The sequence below is a fragment of the Haematobia irritans genome, chromosome 3 (genome assembly GCF_050003625.1).
Source record: "Haematobia irritans isolate KBUSLIRL chromosome 3, ASM5000362v1, whole genome shotgun sequence".
Classification (NCBI taxonomy): Eukaryota; Metazoa; Arthropoda; class Insecta; order Diptera; family Muscidae; genus Haematobia; species Haematobia irritans.
The window spans coordinates 179,751,400-179,776,248 of NC_134399.1; the positions used below are offsets into that span (position 1 = coordinate 179,751,400).

The 24,849-nt window shown below is 33.7% G+C and overlaps 1 long non-coding RNA gene across 1 annotated transcript; it reads right to left on the minus strand.

Moving 5' to 3' along the window:
• Positions 1-16,243: 16,243 nt before the first annotated feature.
• LOC142230158 (uncharacterized) lies at positions 16,244-22,901 on the minus strand. Its single transcript, XR_012720592.1, has 2 exons — positions 22,703-22,901; positions 16,244-16,629 (listed from the first exon to the last, which is right to left on the minus strand). It is a non-coding gene; the product is annotated as an uncharacterized LOC142230158 (long non-coding RNA).
• Between the last annotated feature and the right edge of the window lie 1,948 nt (positions 22,902-24,849).

A 24,849-nucleotide genomic window follows, 5' to 3' on the forward strand; every position in this document is an offset into this window, starting at 1 on the left:
TACGATACCTTGCCATCGGCAAGTGTTATCGCAACCCAAGTAATTCGATTGTGGATGACAGCCTTTAGTAGAAGTTCCTACGCAATCCATGGTGGAGGGTACATAAGATTCGGCCTAGCCGAACTTACGGCCGTATATACTTGTTTTTTTTATTTTAATTTTACCTTTTGCCGGACGGGGATTCGAACAGCGGACCACACAGTTTGTAAGGATCAAAGAAGTAGCTGATCAATTGCACAAGGAAAAATAAAATGTTAATTTTGTAATAACAAGCAACCACCACCAACTTAATTCAATATCGCTCCCTGTTAAATAGCGCTCCAAGCTACTAAACACATATATGTCTATAGGCTATTTCTAAATTAATATATGTTTGCATCCAAGCATATTATATTTACAAACATTTTATGTCCCAAACATAATATGTTCTAACATATAACATATATGTCCCAAACATGTTATGCTAGTTTATGAACATTATATGCTTGCACTCAAAAATATTGTGTTTAAAAATTTGTGTTCCAAACATATAATGTTTATAGCCAAACATATGAAAAACAGTCTTTTTCATTTTTCATTTCATTTATTTATTTATAATCCAGAAGCCCCACCGGGCCTAAATGATTACAAGTACTAAAAATGACACTAAACTAACTTAACTAAAGAAAAATCTAAAAAAAAAAATAATGTGAATATTATAACAACTTTTAACACGAATAAAGACAAAATGTTTTAATTGGTAAAATATTGCTTATTTCCAAAGACAAGGATGACCAAATGCGAGCCAAAAGAGTTCAATTATATCAAAGCTTAGATAGATTTTTTTTTCATCCGTGTAGTGACAGTAGCCTTTTTCAGACTCAGTCTATTCAGTCCACTCTGATACAAGTGACAAGTAACTTCTCTTCTTACAAATGATTTCGATCCGATTCCACGTTTACCTCAATGAACCTCCCTTTTAGAGACGAGAGAAGATAAACTTAAAAATACTCAAAAATGTTAATTCAAATATTTCTTTTATTTAGCAAATTATGTAGTGTTTTCCAGGATTAGATTTGGCCGGACTAGGAGGAGAACAAATTTCTCAGACTCCAATTCCACAATGTATTTGTTTCGCCTGTTTGTATTAAAATTGCAAATTTGTCTTCATTGCTTGGTCGGTCTTATTAAATTTTGAAAATTTATTTATTTCACAAGAATCACCAAGGGTATTCATGTTTTCATCCTCATACTAATAATGACAAAGTTTTGTGAATCTACAGATGCAATAATATGTTATTTGTTGGAACTTCTATTGCCCATAAAAACACATAACTATGTAGACGCAATAATGAATCCAATTTTAAAGTGAATGGAATGTTGTTTTTTTTTTTTTGTCACTTCGTCGATGTGGAGGTTAAAAAAAAAACTATTTTTTAATCTCATTGGATTGATGGAAATTTTATTCAAGCTGAAGCATAAAAAATCAAACAAGTATATACGGCCGTAAGTTCGGCCAGGCCGAAGCTTATGTACCCTCCATCATGGATTGCGTAGAAACTTCTTCGAAACACTGCCATCCAGAATCGAATTACTTAAGTTGCGGTAACGCATGCCGATGGCAAGGTATCTTAAAACCTCCTAACACCATCTTCTAAATTGTATGTAAGTCCATACGTGGTATATATTAAATCAAAAAAGATCGATCCAATACGTTATAATTCAGTTTGACAAAGTAGACATAAAATTTTGACAAAATTTTCTACAGAAATAAAATTTTAACAAAATTTTCTATAGAAATAACATTTTCACAAAATTTTCTATAGAAATAAAAATTTTGACAAAATTTGCTATAGAAAGAAAATTTTGACAAAAATTTCTACGGAAATAAAATTTTAACAAAATTTACTATAGAAATAAACTTTTGACATAATTTTCTATAGAAATAAAATCTTGGTAGATTATTTTTGGCTCGAGTGGCAACCATGATTATGAACCGAATAAAATTTGAACAAAATTTTCTATAGAAATAAAATTTTGACAATGATGAAAATTTTAATAAAAATTTAACAAAATTTTATCTAGAAATAAAATTTTGACAAAATTTTCTATAGAAATAAAATTTTGATAGATTATTTTTGGCTCTAGTGGCAACCATGATTATGAACCGATATGGACCAATTTTTGTGTGATTGGACCAATTTTGGTATGGTTGTTAGAGATCATATACTAACACCACGTTCCTAATTTGAACCGGATCGGATGAATTTTGCTCCTCCAAGAGGCTCCGGAGGTCAAATCTGGAGAACATTTTATATGGGGGCTATATATAATTATGGACCGATATGGACCACTTCTGGCACGGTTGTTAAAGATCATATACTAACACCATGTTCCAAATTACAACCGGATTGGATGAAATTTGCTTCTCTTGGAGACTTCGCAAGCCAAATCTGGGGATCGGTTTATATGGGGGCTATACATAATTATGAACCGATGTGGACCAATTTTTGCATGGTTGTTAGAGACCATATACCAATATCATGTACCAAATTTCAGGCGGATCGGATGAAATTTGCTTCTCTTTGAGGCTCCGCAATCCAAATCTGGGGATCGGTTTATATGGGCGCTAAATATAATTATGGACCGATATGGACCAATTTTTGCATGGTTGTTGAAGACCATATACCAACATCATGTACCAAATTTCAGCCGGATCGGATGAAATTTGCTTCTCTTTGAGGCTCCGCAAGCCAAATCTGGGGATCGGTTTATATGGGGGCTATATATAATTATGGACCGATATGGACCAATTTTTGCATGGTTGTTAGAGACCATATACCAACATCATGTACCAAATTTCAGCCGGATCGGATGAAATTTTTTTCTCTTTGAGGCTCCGCAAGCCAAATCTGGGGATCGGTTTATATGGGGGCTATATATAATTATGGACCGATGTGAACCAATTTTTGTACGGTTGTTAGAGGCCATATACCAACACCATGTACCAAATTTCAGCCGGATCGGATGAAATTTGCTTCTCTTTTAGGCTCCGCATGCTTCTGTTAGAAGCTCCACAAGCCAAATCTGAGGGTCCCTTTATATGGGGGCTATACGTAAAAGTGGACCGATATGGCCCATTTTCAATACCATCCGACCTACATCGATAACAACTACTTGTGCCAAGTTTCAAGTCGATAGCTTGTTTCGTTCGGAAGTTAGCGTGATTTCAACAGACGGACGGACGGACGGACGGACGGACGGACATGCTCAGATCGACTCAGAATTTCACCTCGACCCAGAATATATATACTTTATGGGGTCGTAGAGCAATATTTCGATGTGTTACAAACGGAATGACAAAGTTAATATACCCCCATCCTATGATGGAGGGTATAAAAATATACGTCCGAAAGTTACCATCCACCATGGATTGTGCACAAAGTTATAAAAAAAGATTGGCATGTACTATCGAATCTCTTGTGTTGTGGTAACAGTTGCCGATGGCTAGGTATATTAAAACTTCTTTACATTGTATTCTAATTTGTAAGTTAATCCATATGTTCTATGTTAAACAAAAAAGGCAGAGTAAATAACTATAGAAGCCATTTTAGTTCTTGATCGGTTTTTTTGTAGGAGTTTATAAATAATAATGATCCAAATTTCCATGAGCAAAATTTGAAGCGGTTAGGATGAAATTTTATCCTCCATGATACCACAGGCTGTATATAAATATGAACCGACACGGGCCAGTTTTCACAAGCTTATTAAAGAGCATATATTTAATAAAAAAAGTTATACAGGCCGGGCCGAATCTTAAATACCCACCACCATGAATCAAATATTATAAAGGGTGATACGGTCAAAATTTGGTCAAGGGAAAACGCGTGTAAATCGGTGAAATCGTTTATTTAAAAAATCAAATTAAATTTCTTTTTCAAGTTCAATTAGTATAAAATTCAGGTAAAATATTCAGTTAGGCTTTCGATTTTCCAAATCCGAATTGCCGGGCCTCACGCTTGACACCTGCCATCAGATTTTGTACAGCCACCTTGTCCACCTTCTTCGCCGCAGGAAGCCAGTTTGCCTTGAACTGCTGCTCGTCCTTAGCAGTTTTTTTTGGTCTTCTTTAGGTTTCGCTTGACAATAGCCCAGTATTTCTGAATTGGGCGGAGCTCTGGCGTGTTGGGAGGGTTCTTGTCCTTGGGAACCACCTGCACGTTGTTGGCAGCGTACCACTCCATGGCCTTTTTACCGTAATGGCAAGATATCAAATCCGGCCAAAACAGTACGGAACAACCGTGTTTCTTCAGGAAAGGCAGCAGACGTTTATTCAAACACTCGTTCACGCAAAATTTCTTGGTTGACAGTCCCGGAAGCTATGAAAATTCTGCTTTTCAAGCCACAGGTACAGATGGCTTGCCAAACCAGATATTTCTTTGCGAACTTTGACAGTTTTATGTGCTTGAAAATATCTGCTACCTTTCCCCTTCCTTTTGCCATATAAAACTCCTGTCCCGGAAGCTGCTTGTAGTCGGCTTTGACGTAGGTTTCGTCGTCCATTACCACGCAGTCAAACTTCGTCAGCATCGTCGTGTACAGGCTCCGGGATCGCGCTTTGGCCGTCGTATTTTGTTTATCATCGCGATTTGGAGTCACTACCTTCTTGTAAGTCGATAGTCCGGCTCGTTTTTTGGCTCGATGCACGGTGGTAGACGATACACCCAGCTTATTTGCGGCATCTCGGAGAGAGAGGTTAGGGTTTCGCTTGAAACTACCGGCAACTCTCTTTGTCGTGTCAGATCCAGACTTCCTGGCTGTCGACAAACGTTCCCCAAACACTTTAATTACATTTGTAACAGTTGATTTGGCAACTTTTAGCGATTTTGCCAGCTTTGCGTGCGAGTAGCTCGGATTTTCGCGATGCGCGAGCAAAATTTTGATACACTGCTCTTCTTGCTTGGACGGCATTTTGACAACTGAAGAGTGAATTCCAAAATCAAAATAGGAGCAACATTCTACACACACACACACACCTTCAAAATGATGGGTGTTCAGGTTTTTTAAATGCAAAATTGAAAGAAATACATCAAGTTTATATTGACCAAATTTTGACCATATCACCCTTTATACTTTGGGGCCACATGTTTCGAAGCACCGTGATCGTATTTTAGGAGCGAATGACATATTGTATAGGATCCAATGCGAAAAAATGTTTTTTTTTTTTTATGAATGTTACAATATTGATTGTATGCTGATTCTAATGCAAAAGGTTGTCTCAAGCTCTAGATCTTACAATATAAGTTGGCGCACAACAATAATGGTTTCCGAAATACAACTTATTTTGGACGGCCTTCACGAAATTCGTCTGAACGGAGCATAATCGCAAAATAATTAATAATGCACGATCCAATTCCATTTTTAGACGAGATGAGTCTTAAAGGTGCTGTATACAATAGAAACAGCGCTCATGTGTCAAAACGTTCTGAGTACGTATAACCTCAGAAGTATCAAGCTTTACGCTAGAGATCTATCAGTTGGCAGATTGCAACACTAAAGTTTCCCAATTCCGAAGTACAAAAGACAACACTCGTAGTCAATTCGGACAAACCCCAATTTTTTCGCTGGTGAGCAATATAATCGAAACAAAACTGATAGAATATACCGCTTTACTTTATTGCATACATATCAACCACCCTGTTTACTATTGTAAATTCGCAATCTCCCTTTTTGCAAATAATTATTCATAAATCTGATGCATCTGATGTACATCTGAACAAAAGATAATTAAGTAAACTTGAAGGCGAATAGTATTTGTGATTGTTCTTTTAAAGTTTCCGATTTCTTAAATTACATTGCAGTTTCATTATCTTTTCCATTTCAAATTGAATTGTTAAGTTCGAGGTTGAGTTTTATTTTCATTATCATTTGTGCCTCAGACACTTATTGCAATGAAAGTCATTCAGTCAGTCAGTCAGCCAGTCAGTTTGTTTGTTCTACTCAATTGTTCGCCTTCAATGGAAATAGTTTGTCTTTGTTAGTTTGAAATTGCATTTCCTACATTGAAAATTTTCGCTATTATTATTTGCTTTCATCAACGATATTTTTCTTTGTATTTTCTCAATTTTCTTCAATGATTTCGTACAACAAATAAACTTTCGACAGTGAAATTATTGGTGGACCAGAACTTATGATAATGGTTGTCATTGAGAAAGTGATTGGTTTTAGTATAAGAAAAATAATTTTCTGCATAGTGGCTATGGCAGAAATGTAAACAAAATTTCATTTCGATTTGTGCGGGGGGGCTCGAGCACAAAAATTTACTCTAATCCTTAGGTCGATGCTTTGAGATAGCCGCCATATAGACCGATCTGCAAATTTTACTTCTTTTGCTTCTAGACACCGAAAATTATATCCTATTGGGCTCAAATTGAAAATCTACACCCATAGAAAAATTATTACCATACGGGCTCAAATCGATACCGTTCGTTATTGATAGTTTTTTTTTTTTTTTTTTTTTTTGGATTCATTTTATTTCATATTTTAAATTTACAATATGTACATTTTGAGGTCTCAGCGCCTTAAGGCTTTAAAGAGACCAAACCATGGCAACTTTAACTAATATTTAACGATTCCATAAAAAGAAATTCTATATAATTTACATAATATTTGGATTACAAAAGCATTGTCAAATTATCTAATAAATATGACTTTAGTTTATTTTTAAATGAAGATATAATACAAATGTTTTTTAATCTGCCTGGCAAGTTATTGTATTCAGTAGGACCGGCAAATGATATTCTTTGCTTGGTTAAATCTATCCGACAACGTGCTACATTCAAATTACTGGATTGTCTAGTTACTCTCCCTGTTCTGGTAAAATTTTGATCAAATTGTAACGATCTTGTGTTTAATCTATGTACAGATTTGAACATATATAACAATAACTGCTGCTTATATAAACCACGAATTGGCAATATATTTTTAGCATGATTTTTATATAAAAGTGTTGTTGGATAACGCAGTGGCAAATTGTAGACAACTTTTAAGGCTTTGTTCTGGGCGGACTGTAGCTCCTTTAAAGTTCTCGTTGAACGATGTGCATAAATTATAGGTAAATATGTCAAGTGGGAATGGATAAGTGAGTGATATATCATCAGTTTTGTATCAGTAGTTAAAATATTTCTAAACTTATGCAAAATTCCAGTGGCTGATGATACTTTTGCCTTTACACTTTTTATGTGTTCATCCCAAAGAAGATTGCTACACAAATTCACTCCTAAATATTTGACCGTCTTAGACTCTTGAATAGTTTCTCCATTAATTGGAACAGTCATCTCTCCAGTTTCTCTTACATTTGTGGTAAACCTAATGAACTTAGTTTTTGATGAGTTCAAAATAAGTTTATTTAATCGAGCATACTCCGACAATATTGATGCGTCGTATTGTATCTCCGTCTGCAATACTGTTTCATGTTTGTATTTGTAAAACAGACACAAGTCATCAGCAAACATTACTAACTTCCCATTAAAGTTTATATTTTTTAAATCATTTATATATATCTTGAAGAGTAGTGGTCCTAGTACACTTCCTTGCGGAACACCATAATTTACTGGCAATTTATTGCTCTTGGATTCGCCTACTTGTACATATTGAAATCGATTACTCAAATAATCTTTTAGAAGCTCCACTGTACGGCCAGATACTCCAATGTAACGTAGCTTTTCTAGCAATATGTCGTGCTGCACTAAGTCGAAAGCCTTTGAATAGTCGAAAAATACTCCAGCGACTCCTTTATATCCAGAGTCTAGTCCAGCACAAATATATTCTATAACATACACCAAAGCTGCATCCGTTCCACAACCTTTAGTGAACCTAAACTGATTTTCATATAAAATATTATTCTCATTTAGAAACTGAGAAAACTGATTACATATGATTTTTTCAAAAATTTTGTCGATAATTGGCAACACTGCTACAGGCCGAAAATCTGTAACTCGTCTCGAACCTGGAACTTTAGGTATAGGAATAATTTTATGAATTTTCAGCACGTCAGGATATTTCCTATTTTCTATCATTTCATTGAAGATTTTTGCCAATATTTCACCAACCAATTCCTTTCTCATACAAATCATTCTCACTGTTATGTTGTCATAACCGGAACTTTTGTTCATGTTTAGAGCTTCGATAACATTTATTATATCCGATCCACAAATCTCAACTAAGTCCCATGAAGTAAACTGCTGTACTAGTGTACCAAACATATTTATGTCATCATATTGGTAATGTTGAATGCCATTTTTTAGATCAAGAATCGATTTAACAAAATATTCATTTAAGGTTATTGCTTTCTCTACATCATCACTAATTGATCTTCCATTTTCATTAAAAAGTTCCAACGTTTGAGTTTTCTGTCTCCCCAACTCATTATTTAAAAACCGCCATGTTCGTCTTGCATCTGTTCCACAAAATCCAAAATTTTGCTGGTAGTAATCATTCATCAGTTTTTTATTACATAACTTGATTATTTTGCTTATTCTTTTCAGTTGCTCATTCAAACTATAATTAGTTCTTTTTCTTCTTCTCTTTTTTAATAAATTTTGCTTAAGACATATCAAGTTATATAACGCTTCATTAATCTAGGGGGCCATTTTCATTCTCATATTTATTCGCTTCGTGGATGTTTCGGTACTGCGACTTGCAGCAGTTGATAGTAACTGGACAAGTTTTTGACATAAATCAGGAGAAGGAGTCCGATTGAGTAATGAGGATAAAGTAGGATCTATAAGTTGACCAAATTTCGTATAATTTATTTTCTCTTGATATTCCGTAAGATACTCATTCTTATCCGAATGTAATGTCACATCACAAAAAACAAAATTATGGTCAGAGAGTGTGTTTTCAACACTGCAAACCAAAAATTTCGAAGGGTTGTTGCTGAAAACCCAATCTATACATGTTCCACTGGATGGTCTAGTTATATTTTCATGACAAGAGTGCAAGTTATAATCGTACATCAGATTTTCCAACAAATTTAGTGACCGATTAGGTACCAACAAGTCAACATTAACATCACCAACAACCAAAATATTACTAGATCGAAATTCCTTCAAGGCCAACTCCAACTGTGCAATAAAATTACTGACAACACATCGTTGTGATCTATATATTGATAGTATCGTAATTTTCAAATTATTTAATTTGATCTCAGGTAATTCAATCGCAACAATATCCAAATTATTTTCGCTTTTATTTATAACAGTATTGTGTTTTAAAGTTGATTTGACGAAAATTGTTGTCCCACCGAAACCATCCATTCGCACACAGTGTACAGCTTTGTAGCCATCAATTTTGTATAGATTTACATATTGTCTACTGATCCAGGTTTCCTGAATAGCAATAACATCAGGCAGATTAATAAGTTGACTTATTTCATTTTTAAATTTATTAAATTTGTTTATCGAAGAAATACTTCTAACATTAATAGATAATATATGAAAATTTATCTGATTATTATTACAAATAAAAGTATTATATGAATTTACATTTTTAAAGTAATTAGAGATCATTAGTTATTGAGTAAATATTACCAATAAACATATAAAATTAAAAAAAAAAATATATATAATAATACAATATTTTAATGGCCATCTTGATCTACATCATTATCATCATCATCCTCGTCATCAATATCATAAACACCAGAACGACGGACATTAGTTTTGGTTATACCACCAGCATACTTTTTCAAGATTTCATCCACGTCCTCCAACGACCGTATTCTCATTTGTCTCGAATCTTCATTTTTCTTAGCAAAAACTCTACCACCGCTTGTATAGATAAATTTAAATCCAACAGATTTCAACGATTTCGCATACTTAAAAACGTTTAGTGTTTCTTTGGATAGAAAATCGTTGACATAGACCTTTTTCGTATCATCTAATTCACTCAATTTCTTTTTCTCTTTCATGAATGTCACCTTGCTTCGGTTGTTTACGAATTTGACCACAACAGATGATTGGTTGTTTCTTTGTTTAAGAAAATACGCCTTATCGATTTTATCTTCTGATATTTCTGCTCCTGACTTTTTTATAATATCCATAACAACATCAATTGGTTTAGCATTATTGTCTGTTTGAATACCATTTATTATACAATTATTCTCCACTCTAGCTTCACTTAAAAATGCAACAGTTGATGTTAGTTGTTTATTACTTTCTCTCAAGTTTCGGTTTTCTCTTTGTAAGTTTTTTATATCTTGAGTATTCTTTCTCACACCTTTTAAAATGTCATCATATTGAGATGACATAAACTTCATCGTCTCTTTCAGTTCTCTCATTTCTTTGAACATCATTTTAAATTCATGTTTATTGTCAGTTGTAGGCTCACACACATGACACTTAAAAGCAAGAGATTCATCGTCCAAGAACTTTTCTACTTCCACTTTGTTCAGCTTTGTACATTGCAAGTGGAGAGTTTTTTTGCAATAATCACATTCTATCGCTCCATCACTATCCAACACTGTTGTTTGGCATTGTAAACATACGATAATGTTTTTTTGAGTATTAATGCTTTTTCTCACATTGGACGGCATTTTTCATATACAGCGATCAGAGAAAACTCAGCTGATAACAATAACAGTATCTCTCGTTTGTTTAACTTTGTTTACACCACGAAATTATTATATTTTTTCTCCGCTAATACGCACTGAATAAAAAAGACGTTTGTTCGCTTAGAGTTGCCACAGTTTTTTTAGCCAACCCCGTATGGTACAATATCAATACCGAATGGTACAGCCGTTACGCAAAGCATGAAAGTACCATTCGGTATTATGAAAGTACCTATGTATATGGTATTGAAAATAATACCTAAGCGGTATTACTATTTATACCATAAAGGTATTGATGCATAAACAGTGCGGAATTACCAAATAAGACCTAAACGGTATTGGGTTTAATACACTGAAAAAACAGTGAACCCTTTCCCATTACAAAATGAACTAAACTGTAGTAATATTGACCATGATTTAGCCCTTAAGATTTTTTTCAACTTGTCTAGTTTATAATTTTCTTAAATTTTAGTTCATCTATAACATTGTAGTTTAGTTCATTTTTACAACACCATAAGATTTATATACCCCTACCAAGTTAAAAAGTCAGTTTTATTTTGGTTTACTTGCTTATTTTGTGGGAAACCCGATAATAAAAATTGGTTAACAGGCTCTTTAAAATGTCGATGACTAAACCATTTTTAAATCAATCCTTCCACAGTACACAGAAATTAAATAATTAAAGGAACAACAAACCGTTTTACTGTTATGAAAATTTTCATACATTAAAATTAAACTTTCTTTAAGCAAAAGTACTTTATTATAAAAACTTATGATGAAAGTTCTTAATACAATGTTTTTTGTGAATAAAAATTATGACCACGTGGAACAGAGAGTAGTTCATTTGAACTCGCTGTTTGGACATTTTGACTTATCCTTTTTTATTCATCGTAGGTAATTTTTTCACAAATCTTGCTGGAAAAAATGGAAAAATTAATGAAAATTGTTAAAAATTAACACCATGTAATGAATAATTTTTAATTCTTCATTTTAGCTTGTAACTTACCATATTTGGGGCATTTTATCAAATGGTGTAAGGAATTCAACTTTTCTTTGGAAAACGTATCTCATAAAATTTGTACCTGAAACAATTAGAGAAATAATGAAGTATTCTAAATAAACTCATAAAACTGTGTTGTTATCGACGTGAAAGATATAATAAAGTAAATATTCTAGTTGAAAGAAAGCCAACGTTTTAATATAAAACTTACCAATTCTCTATTAAATTGTACGCTGAGGGAAATATAAAAAGTTGTCCAAATTTATTTGGGTTACTCTGAAATTAAATATTTATTTTTTACATTAAATAAAATTATTAAATAGGTTTTCAAAAAATCTAATGAAAAAATAATAATATGCATAAAAAACCAAATATTCTTGATATCCCTAGACAGTCATCATTCGTCAAAATGACGACACGTAATTGCATTTTAGTCTATTGGGAAATGGTAAATTTAAGTTATACTAATTGGACCGTTTTATGAATTTTCGTTTTATACTACTTAAAACCAAATTGAATAAGAAAATAAATTCAAGTTTGGTTCACTTTTTCGCTCACGATGAAAATTATAGCGTCTTGAAATCAGCCGTAGCAAAATGACGAAGGATGACGTTAATGTACAAAAAATAAGGATGACTGTCCAGGGTTAAAAGAAAGTTAAAGAATCCTTACCAATTCACTATTAAATTACAGGCAAAGGAGTACTAAAAATTTGTCCAAATTTTTAAGGGGTTAATCTAAAATTAAATATTTGTTTCTACATTAAAAATATTACATTGGTTTCCAAAAAAATTTATAAAAGAAATACTAAAAAAGTATTAAAACCTGTAATTTTGATGATAAAAAGGTCATAAAAACGTAAATATTCTAGTCGAAAATAAAGGCAATTTTTAAAAGAAAACTTACCAATTCTCTTTTTTTTAAATTTGTTCGAATCCATCTGAAGTTGCTCTGAAATTAAATATTGGTTTTACAACAAAGAAAAACATTAAACTGGTTTCCAAAAAAAATTAATTAACAAATAATAATATACATACAAAATATTCTTTTTAAAAGAAAGTCATATTAAAACAAATACTTACCAATCTATGAATAAACTATACGCTGAGATATAACAAAAATGTTCCAAATTCATCTGGAATTGAATATTAAGTTTTTACATAGAATAATAAAAATTTCAATACACTTTCAATTTCAACATATTTTCATAAATATTCTTAATAACTTTTTTCTAAACTACCGATAAAATATTAATAACTTTCATTTAGAAGGTTTAATAAACAAACACCAATATATGTCTCCAAAAATCCAAAATATTCCATGCCTTTATATTCCCTTTTTGCATACCTACTTAAAAGATGCAACAGCCCACGCCAACGCCAACTATACAACTGAAGCATGCCAAACAAAACCAAGCAAAGCCAAAACATTCCTACAACAACAAAAACACATGTGCCTTTATTGAAAACAACACCTCATCCAGCCAAATAAACCATCCGCGAATAAGAAACACACACACACAAACCACTAAATGAACAAAAATAAAAACAACCCCACGCTCATGTATACACAACAAAACTCAAGTAACATCATATTTACATTAATCACATTCCACTATGCCAATAAAGATCTCTGTACTATGCATTAGTTCATCGCATCTGCGGACAATTTACTCTAAGAATAATATTCGTAAAGGCACACCAGTTTATGAACGATGAAACGTTTAACTTAAAATTTGCAAAATGTTCATGAAATGTTATCTACCATTTTTGACGAAAATGTCTATAAATTTAATTACATGTGAACTAAAAATATTTCATTGGGTAATTTTTTACCAACAATTATGAACTATAGGAATTGTCAGTAAGAAATTGCTATCAACTTTCAAGTTCATTTTTCGTAAAAAAATATTTTCTCATACAAAAAAAATCTTATAGTAAATTGCACTTATTATTTAGAAAATACTTTACATTTCACAAGTAGTTTTATAGCATTACAAACGAATTTTTAACTACCAGTTAAGAAATTTTTTAAGGAAATTTCCATCGTATTTTGTAGGCCATGAACTAAACGATTGCTACTTAAAATTTGTAAAATTTCCTTTCGAGTAGTTAATTTTCGTTGAAGATACGAAAAATGAACTAAAATTCTGGAAAATTCTCGTAATAAATTATTGTAAAAATCTTCTTAAATTTACGAGACACATTTTTTTTCTGTGTACCAACTCGGTATTAATTATGGTAATACATATTTAGTTTAATAAAACACACGTAAAATGTCTTTGTTTCTTTAATTCATTTAATACATAACATACAGTATGTCAAGAAAGTCTTTTGACATAGCCAAATATTTCAAATTCCAGAAATAATAGAATAAAATAAATAATAAATAATAAAATAAAATATAATAATAAATAAATAATTGAATAAAAAGTTTTTTTTTTTTTTTAAATTTCATTATATTTAATTTTGGAACAAAACATAATTTTTATCCTATTGTCAAAACACTTTCTTGACATACTGTACATACAAACACCTAGTCATTTCTCCATGCAAAGTTTTTCTCCCAATTCAGCTCCATGTCGCTCTTCAGGCACTGCATGGTTTTTGTATGCCAATTGCGCATCTAATTAAAGAAGGTTCGCATTAAAACACTTTAGAAATTTTAAAAAAATATTATACTTACCTTTACTTTGCTATATTCGCAGAATTAATTTTTTCGGTTGTCATCTTATCCCAAAATATTGTTATTTACAAGCCACATGAAAAAATTGAACTACAAAGGTGACCAATTCTAATTGGTCGCAACGGCTACATATCATACGTTTCGGCAATGCGATAGTTAGGTTAGGTGGCAGCCCGATGTATCAGGATCACTTAGACTATTCAGTCCATTGTGATACCACATTGGTGAACTTATCTCTTATCACTGAGTGCTGCCCGATTTCATGTTAAGCTCAATGACAAGGGACCTCCTTTTTATAGCCGAGTCCGAAGGGCGTTCCACATTGCAGTGAAACCACTTAGAGAAGCTTTGAAACCCTCAGGAATGTCACCAGCATTACTGAAAAACTTTTTGGTGTTCGGTCGAAGCAGGAATCGAACCCATGCGATAGTTAATACCATAGTAATACCGGATGTAAATGGTTTGATATACAGTGGTATCAAAATTAAAAGGTAACGTTTATTAATTTAATTAATAATATTTATTAATACCAAACGGTAATGGCCACATACCGCCTTTTTTCTTCCAGTGTAGAAGTATTTTAGGTTAGACCTGTGTAGAATTTAGTGTTTATCGATCCATGATGTGGTAAAATCCCTATACAGAGCGATCTACCTATTTTACTTCTTGGGGTTCTAAACACATCAAATTTTTTCTGCTTTATTTAAAATTGGATATCTGGAGGTATGTTAGAACTATATGCCGATTTAACTTCTAGAGAAGATAGCAAGCTCACTGATCATGAAAATTAGATGAAACCAGAAGCAAATTATCCCGATTTTACAACTCGTGCTCATTTCAGTAATATAGGTAAAATCTATTGTATTTAAATTTCAAATCAAGAGGTTATTTCATCATTCTCTTGTACGCTTACGCAAGATGTTTTAACGTGATTTTATTAGTGGGCTGAGGTAGGCCAGTGACCGTCCAAGATAACCTTTTACGGATCCACAAACCTTAAATAATAACACACTACTTTAATTCTTTGCGAGTTTTTATTTAAAATTTTTGTTATAAAGGGTGATTCTTTTGAGGTTAGGATTTTCATGCATTAGTATTTGATAGATCACGTGGGATTTCAGACATGGTGTCAAAGAGAAAGATGCTCAGTATGCTTTGACATTTCATCATGAATAGACTTACTAACGAGCAACGCTTGCAAATCATTGAATTTTATTACCAAAATCAGTGTTCGGTTCGAAATGTGTTTATCGACAAATTTTGTTCAGCGATGAGGCTCATTTCTGGTTGAATGGCTACGTAAATAAGCAAAATTGCCGCATTTGGAGTGAAGAGCAACCAGAAGCCGTTCAAGAACTGCCCATGCATCCCGAAAAATGCACTGTTTGGTGTGGTTTGTACGCTGGTGGAATCATTGGACCGTATTTTTTCAAAGATGCTGTTGGACGCAACGTTACGGTGAATGGCGATCGCTATCGTTCGATGCTAACAAACTTTTTGTTGCCAAAAATGGAAGAACTGAACTTGGTTGACATGTGGTTTCAACAAGATGGCGCTACATGCCACACAGCTCGCGATTCTATGGCCATTTTGAGGGAAAACTTCGGAGAACAATTCATCTCAAGAAATGGACCGGTAAGTTGGCCACCAAGATCATGCGATTTGACGCCTTTAGACTATTTTTTGTGGGGCTACGTCAAGTCTAAAGTCTACAGAAATAAGCCAGCAACTATTCCAGCTTTGGAAGACAACATTTCCGAAGAAATTCGGGCTATTCCGGCCGAAATGCTCGAAAAAGTTGCCCAAAATTGGACTTTCCGAATGGACCACCTAAGACGCAGCCGCGGTCAACATTTAAATGAAATTATCTTCAAAAAGTAAATGTCATGGACCAATCTAACGTTTCAAATAAAGAACCGATGAGATTTTGCAAATTTTATGCGTTTTTTTTTTAAAAAAAAGTTATCAAGCTCTTAACAAATCACCCTTTATTTACAATACAAATGTGGTTGAGAGGAATGGGCTGAAGGGGGCGGCGACGACTGTTGAAGTTTGGATTGTGGTGAGTTGGGTGCGGTGCTGGGCTGGACGGTGGTGAGGACTGGTGCGATGCTGACGGGTGGCGAGGCAGAGACGGTGTGATGTTGAAACAGTGCGGAGTTGACTCGTCACGATGGTGAAACGGTGCGATGTTGATGGTGTTGGCCGACGGTGCTCTTGTAGGGTGTAGCGATGGCGTCGGGCCAACTGGTGTTCGGGAAACGGGTATGTCGATGATGTCGGGCCGATGGAGTTCGGGTACAGAGTAGTGATGGTATCCGGCCGGCTGGTGTTCGTGATGGTGTCGCGTCGGTTTCTGTAACGAGAAGGGGACAGTAGTGTTATAACCCAGCACAAACTACCTTTCCATTAATAGAATATAGTGATGACTCATGTTGCATACTGCAATAGTCATATTTCACAATTGATTACATGATCGATGGTATTAAAGTTTCCAGTCAATAAAGATTTACAACAAAGGGAACAAAGAACTAAGATTCCTATTTCATAAAAATAAGTGGTGATAGGACACCACTTTAGCTTAATCATATTTCTGATTGTTAGGTATATATAGTTTTACAATAATGAATAAATTTCAGTCTTGATCAGATTATCAAATGGCGCAAACGTGTTTTTTTGGTTAGCTCATTCGGGGTTGAGCTCTTACGCGGACGAACCGCGAAAAAAACGGACGAGCCGCGAAAAGACGGTCGAGCCTCGAAAAGACGGACGAATCGCGTAAGCAGCCTAACTGCGTAAGCGAACGAATCGCGTAAGCGGACGAACCGCGTAAGCTGCAGAACTGCGTAAGCGGACGAACCGCGTAAGCAGCGGAACTGCGTAAGCGAACGAATCGCGTAAGCGGACGAACCACGCTAGGGGGATGCTAGTATAGCCTTTTGGGAAAAGGGGATGGGAGAAGGTGGTGTTGAGTGGTGGTTAACTACAGAGGGAGGATGCGAGCAAATCGCGTTATGTATAGTCGGGATGCGAACGAAACGCGTTAAGATGAATCGGGTACCACTCGCTTTACTACTCGTCCAGCATCGGTTGATTTATCCCATTGTCCGACAAACCCGGTAATGACCGTAATCAAATGGGAATTCTCAACATATAAGTTGTTAACGTTGAGTGGTGGAGGTAACTTTCCTTCGGTATCTTTCGTACTTTACCCATGTAATGATAGCAATGCGTATACGTAAAATGGCGGAAAGCCATTAACTGGATACAGGGGTACGAAGGGGAAATGGGGAAATTAAATTAAATTAAAAAGAACAATATGTAAGAACAATTGGCTCGTTACAATGTTTAAGTTTCCTCAAACAACAAATTTTCGTATAAATCCAGAATCTGATGTAGTGTCCATATGTAGAATCTCTAAATCTATCTTCGGGAAACGTAAAATTTGAAATTGATATGTTCTTGTGAGAGTATCTGTGATCTAATCTCTCTGATATTATATAAATATTAAGTAACTTACTAACACGAAGAGTTTTCAAAGGAAACTATTATATTTGATTCCTTCAGGGGAGTAATCGGCTTGGCAAATTTTAGGCCTTGTATACCTTATATGGTAAATACAACGTGTTTAAATTTTGTTTTAAGATGACACAGTGATATCCCTCTGTCTGTAAATTTCTCGTTTCTTTCATTCATTTACTAATTGAATACTTAAATATTCAATTATCGTTTAAAAAAAAAACATATATTTGTAGTTTTTGTTTACCTATTTCCAAGCACATGTTAAAGAAAATAATAAAATAATAGAAACCCGAAAAACGCCTCAATTGAATGAAATCAGCAAATTAGCATCGCTTTGTTTTGGGTTAACTTAAAAAAAGTCGTCTACGTTAGCTTAGCCATGTATTGATTTCATCCCCAAGCCATCAGGTTTAGATTCAGTTCACGGAATGTCAGCAATTAACATTTTAGATGAAATCAAATGGCATTTACATCAGCATAGAGTCATTTCAAATATTTAATTACATTCAAAATCTAATGAAAATTGTGTGCTTTGATTACACGTTTTAAAGGTAATCGACCCATCAAACACCAATGTGGAAAGTCGAGTAAAATTCATCAAATTAGAGAAACCCAATCCGATGCAGTCCTTTTGGACAAGCCTTAGAAAGTACGGAATGAGATCGTTTTAAGTGAAAATATAACAAATTGGGGATCAAAACTACCTTTTTTTTGCATTACAAAGTACTTTATTATCTTAACCCTAGGTTAGGTTAGGTTAGGTTATGTGGCAGCCTGATGTATCAGGCTCACTTAGACTATTCAGTCCATTGTGATACCACAGTGGTGAACTTATCTCTCTTATCACTGAGTGATGCCCGATTCCATGTTAAGCTCAATGACAAGGGACTTCCTTTTTATAGCCGAGTCCGAACGGCGTTCCACATTCCAGTGAAACCACTTTGAGAAGCTTTGAAACCCCCAGAAATGTCACCAGCATTACTGACCTTAGCTTTGGCACTATATACAAATGTAAATATTTCATTTTTGACACTCCTGCCATTTCGACAATATTTATCCGATTTTATTGAAATTTTGACTCAGTGGCTAATTTTTCGTGCTCTTTCATAATATGTACAAATTTAACAATATTTTTACAATATCTCAATTTTTCAATACATTTTTTGTATTTTTCTTCAAAATCTGCCACTATTTACAAATGTAAATATTGTGGTTCAAGATACTTTTAGTTCATTTGTTTTGAACTATTTCATATCAAAATAATACAATAAAAGAAGAGGAAATAACAACTTAAAATATATATATTTTGGGCAAATGTAGCATTTGGTTTGCACCCAGGTGTGCTCCACACAGACTGGATTTTTACATTGCCCACATTTTTGCCTTGTAGGACGTTTCCTTTTTTTCTCACCATGGTAGCACATATAGCAAACGGTTTTTACTTTTGAATATCAAACATAAAAAAGCGGTTATGAAGTTAAAAATACCAAAGGAAACAAAATATTTACATTTGTAAATAGTGGCAGATAATGTAGAAAAGCATTGGTGCCTAAGCTAGGGTTAAAACATGAAAATGCAACGTATATAACGTAGAAAATAAATTTGTATTACCACCACGATTGCCACAGTTGGTAGAATTCTACCAAAAATAGTATTTTTTTTTTTGTTAAATCTTTATAGAAATAACATTTTGGAAAAAGTTTCTATAAACAATTTTTTTTAAGAAAATTTTCTATAGAAATAAATTTTGATAATAAATCCGATAGAAATAAAATTTTGAGAAAAAATTCCTATAGAAATACAATTTTGACACAATTTTCTACAGAAATAAAGTGTTGAAAAAATTTTCTACAGGAATAAAGTTTTGACAAAATTTCTATAGAAATATTTGTTTGGTAGATTTGTGGTAATCTTCAAATTTTGTTAGATTTTTTTTGGCACGAGTGGTAACTGTTGTTACCACACATTGTTAAATATCAAGCCTTGTCGGCATCTAATTTCTTCCTCTAGAGCCACCAAAATGTAAAAATTATAACAAATTGTGTTGAGTGAAAATGTCCCTACATTGTGGCCCTACGTCACAACAAGACGCTAAATATTAGAAAAACCCAACATATAGGTAATTTCCCCTAGTTCTAGCAACATTGGCTGTAGTTGATATTGCACCTACGGAGTTAGTATGCCACTAATATTGGGCCCATTATTAAAAAAAAAGAGAAAATCGTTCAATTAGTGTGGGTAATAAATCCAAATTTGTAAAAATCGAGCAATATTCTTATGTAAGAGCTACAAGTACGTATAAATATGGTCGGCTAGTACATCATAATTTGAAATTTGAATAGCATTGGTTAATAAATAAAAGTATTATGGCCAAATTTGGGAAAATCGAGCGATGCATATATATGGAAGCTATATGTAAATCTGAGCCAATTTGCGGGTTTGATTAATATCACAAAAGGTTATCTTGTGAAAGATTTGAGTAAGACCAGTTAAGAAATTAGGCGTGTATGGTCAAACATAAGGTTATTAGGGGCAAATTTTTCACAATCGGGCGATACATATATGGGAGCTATATCTACATCTGAACCGATTTCGATGAAATTTTGCACATATAGTTAGTACTATAGAGGACTGGATCTAGCCAACTTTAAGTAAGATCGGTTAATAAATAAGGGTTCTATGGCCAAATTTGGGAAAATCGTGCTATACGTATATATGGGAGCTATATCTAAATCTGAACCGATTTCGATGGAATTTTCCACATATAGATAGTGCTATAGAAGATTATATTTAGCCAGCTTTGAGTAAGATTGGTTGATAAATAAGAGTTTTATGGCCAAATTTAGAAAAATCGGGCGGTACATATATATGGGAGCTATAGCTAAATCTGAACCGATTTCGATGATTTTTGGACATATAGTTAGTGCTATAGAAGATTACATTTAGCCAACTTTGAGTAAGATCGGTTAATAAATAAGGGTTTTGTGGCCAAATTGAGGAAAATCGGTCGATACATATATAAGTGAGCTATATCTAAATCTTAACCGATTTAGATGAAATTTTGCAGACTTAAAGGGCGGTGAAAAAGATTGCCTTTTGCCAAATTTGATGGTGATCCGTTTGAAAAAAAGCGCAACGTGACCCCGTTTGTCGAAATCGGGCGATACATATATTGGGAGCTATATCTAAATTTTATCAGATTTCTTCCAAATTCAATAGCGTTCGTCCATGTGCCCAAAAAAACACCCTGTACCAAATTTCATCCAAATCGGTTAATAATTGCGACCGGAATCCTGAGAACAACAAATACATGGACAGACGGACGGACGGACACCAAGCGCTAGATCGACTCAGGAGGTGATTCTGAGTCGATCGGTATATATTTTATGAAATCAATATTTCTGGTAGGCACATTTTAATTGGGTAATAAATCCAAATTTGTAAAAATTAAGCAATATTCTTATGTATGTTGAGAGCTACAAGTACGTATAAATACGATCGACTAGTACATCAAAATTTGAAATTTGAGTTAATAAATAAAAATAAATAATAAATAAGAGTACTATGGCCAAATTTGGGAAAATCAAGCGATGCATATATGGAAGCTATATCTAAATCTGAACCAATTTGCATAATACTTTGCGGGTTTTATTAATACCACAAAAGGTTATCTTGTGCAAGATTTGAGTAAGACCAGTTAAGAAATTAGGCGTGTATGGTCAAACATAAGGTTATTAGGGGCAAATTTTTCACAATCGGGCGATACATATATGGGAGCTATATCTACATCTGAACCGATTTCGATGAAATTTTGCACATATAGTTAGTACTATAGAGGACTGGATCTAGCCAACTTTTAGTAAGATCGGTTAATAAATAAGGATTCTATGGCCAAATTTGGGAAAATCGGGCTTTACATATATATGGGAGCTATAGCTAAATCTGAACCGATTTCGATGATTTTTGGACATATAGCTAGTGCTATAGAAGATTAGATTTAACCAACTTTGAGTAAGATCGGTTGATAATCAAGGGTTTTGTGGCCAAATTGGGGAAAATCGGGTGATACATATATATGAGAGCTATATCTAAATCTTAACCGATGTGGATGAAATTTTGCAGACTTGAAGGGCGGTGAAAAAGATTACTTTTTGCCAGATTTGGTGATGATCCGTTTGAAAAAAAGCACAACGTGACCCCATTTGTCGAAATCCGGCGATACATATATATGGGAGCTATATTTAAATTTGATCCGATTTCTTCCAAATTCAATAGCTTTCGTCCTTGTGCCCAAAAAACTCGCTGTACCGAATTTCATCAAAATCGGTTAAAAATTGCGACCGGAATCCTGTGAACAACAAATACAAGGAAGATGGACGGACACCAAGCGCTACGTCGACTCAGGAGGTGATTTTGAGTCGATCGGTATATATTTTATGGGGTCTAAAATCAATATTTCTGGTAGGCACAATTTTTGGCAGATCAAACTTTTTATACCCTGACCACTATGTAGTTTAGGATAGAGGTGTGCGCGTGAGTGAAATTTCACTCACACTCAAGCACATTCACGAAGTCAAATATTTATTCAAGCACGATAAGTGTCGTAGCCACTCACGCACATTCACGAAATGAAAAACAGTAATCACGCACGCTCACGCACGAACTACTTTTACAGACTCACGCACGATTCACGACAATTCACGTGACCTACGACAAATTCACGAGACTCACGACATTTTCCAACCGATAATGAGCAAGGGTAATAAAATCCCTAAATAAAATATAGTTCGACAGCTAAATCAATTTCAGTTAACATACGAGTAAGAATTAAATATTGATTTTTTTCGTGAGCGTGATTTTGCAGAAACGTTATTCACGCACATTCACGAACCGATTTTATTACTCACGCACTACATATTTGCTTTAGTCCCAATCACGCACATTCACGAGAGTTACTTCAGATTTTATTCCCACGTGAATCACGCGTGTCACGACAATTTCGTGTCACGCGCACACCTCTAGTTTAGGGTATAAATATATCACAGACAACAGATTATGGTTTTCTAAAGGTAGAAAAATTATATAATTCTCGTCTATTTAAACACATTGCGTATATCCAACTATCTACTAAGGAATAAATATTCATATCAACCATGTACGCTTTATACTGAAATAGAGACAAGTAACCCTTGAACGACCCCATGCTTTAGTGTATTAGGTAGGAGGGAATCGATTTTATGCAAATTCTCTATTTATTTTCATAGGCTTTATATGTGTGTCATTAGTGGTCTTTCATTCAATTTCCTAGCCAGTTGATCATTGTCTGTGACCCAAGTTCACTTTTAGAACTGAAACAACCATAGAAGCCAATGAATATTTATGCAAATATCTCCATATGGAAGAGCGAATTATGCTACCTACCTATAATTGATTGGCTTCTACAACATGTCTATGTGTAAGCAGAGTTTTTTTTTTTTTTTGATTATGACGACGGCGACGACAACGACTGTGATTATATGCATTTGAGCCCAAAGCATTTAAATAAGTTTTAAGAATATTAAATATTAATACACCACACTTTTATGTGCATTCAAGCATTCACCGGTGTGTGTGTGTGTTTTTGTAAATGAATGTATTATCCATATGAAAATACAGTGAAAAAAATGGTGTTGTTAAAGGGCAACTCACTTTTAAATTTGGTTTATGCCTAATTGATACTGGGAATAAAATCTAAAATTATTATATTTTTGAACGTTGGACTTTTAAACTAAAACAATCAAATTATCGATCATTTTAAGACGGCGATTCTCCCTGAATGACTTAAAAACTCCACAGATCCACTCTAGTGCAGGGTGCGGTAGCTTTGACCGGAAAAAATTCATAATTTTTTCTCATATTCAAACGAATAAAATAGTTATGATTTTTTCCCTGGGTATGCAATGTATGTCTCTAATTTTGTTAAATATAAAGAAGGAAACAAAACATGTTTGCTCATAAATATGTAAATAGTGGCTAAATGAATAGTTTCATTCATTGAGGATTTATTTTTATTAAAGAGACAGAACCTAGATTTCCGCTAAACTAATTGAAAAGGCAAAATTGAAATTTAAATCTTTTGGAGAATATATTAATGTAAATTTAATGTATGCATTAAGTTTTCCATAATTGGGATATTAAACAACCAATGTGTGGTGGAGGTATTAACTAAAAGTTTGTACAATAAATTTAAATCACAATCACAAGTTTTTTTTTGTCCCTAATACCATTTGGCTATAATTTCAATAGATTCCAAGTTGCAATTGAAAATAAATGATTGTAGCAACTAAATGTCTCTCTTTTGAATAATTTCATCGCTTCTGCGCCAATTTTGCACCACTTCCGGATCAAAAAAGAACATTTTCATTACTTTTTTGGCGACGCTTTTTTTCACAGCCGTTGCACTTCTTTAGGTGTGATCCGAATTCAATGTTTTGGATGTAAATTAAAAAATTCTGTGATATTTTGTCAAACAGATAATTTTTATAATTTTTAATGGATTCGCTTGTCTGAAACGTTTGACCTCAAATATTTTCAAAAATTCACAATTTTTCAGACTGGATTTAGCAGTTTTTTCGATAAAATTTTAACGATTTCTACCATTTTATGAATTCTTACTCTGTTTTTAACCTATTTGAAGAAAAAAAAGTATGAAAAAACAAGTTAAAAAATATTGAATGAAAATAACTCCTAAAATAACTAGTTAAAATAAAGAACATCACTGGGAGTGCATCTTCTGGAAGTGCTTTTATAGTTGTGCCTTTAGAAGAACTTCCAAATATTTTTGCTGGGTGACTTTGGCTGATTTTTTGTCTGAATGTCGGAAATAACATAAAAAATTTAGAATCGGGTTAGACTTTTTAGTGCCAACCTTACTTTTCCATCTCCTTCACGATTGCCGCTCGATCCAAAAAATAATCTACCAAAAGTGGAAGAAAATTTTGCAAAAAAAAACCAAGCAAAAAATGTAAGTTCTAAATATTTTATTTCCATAGAAAAATTTGCCAATTTTTTTCTG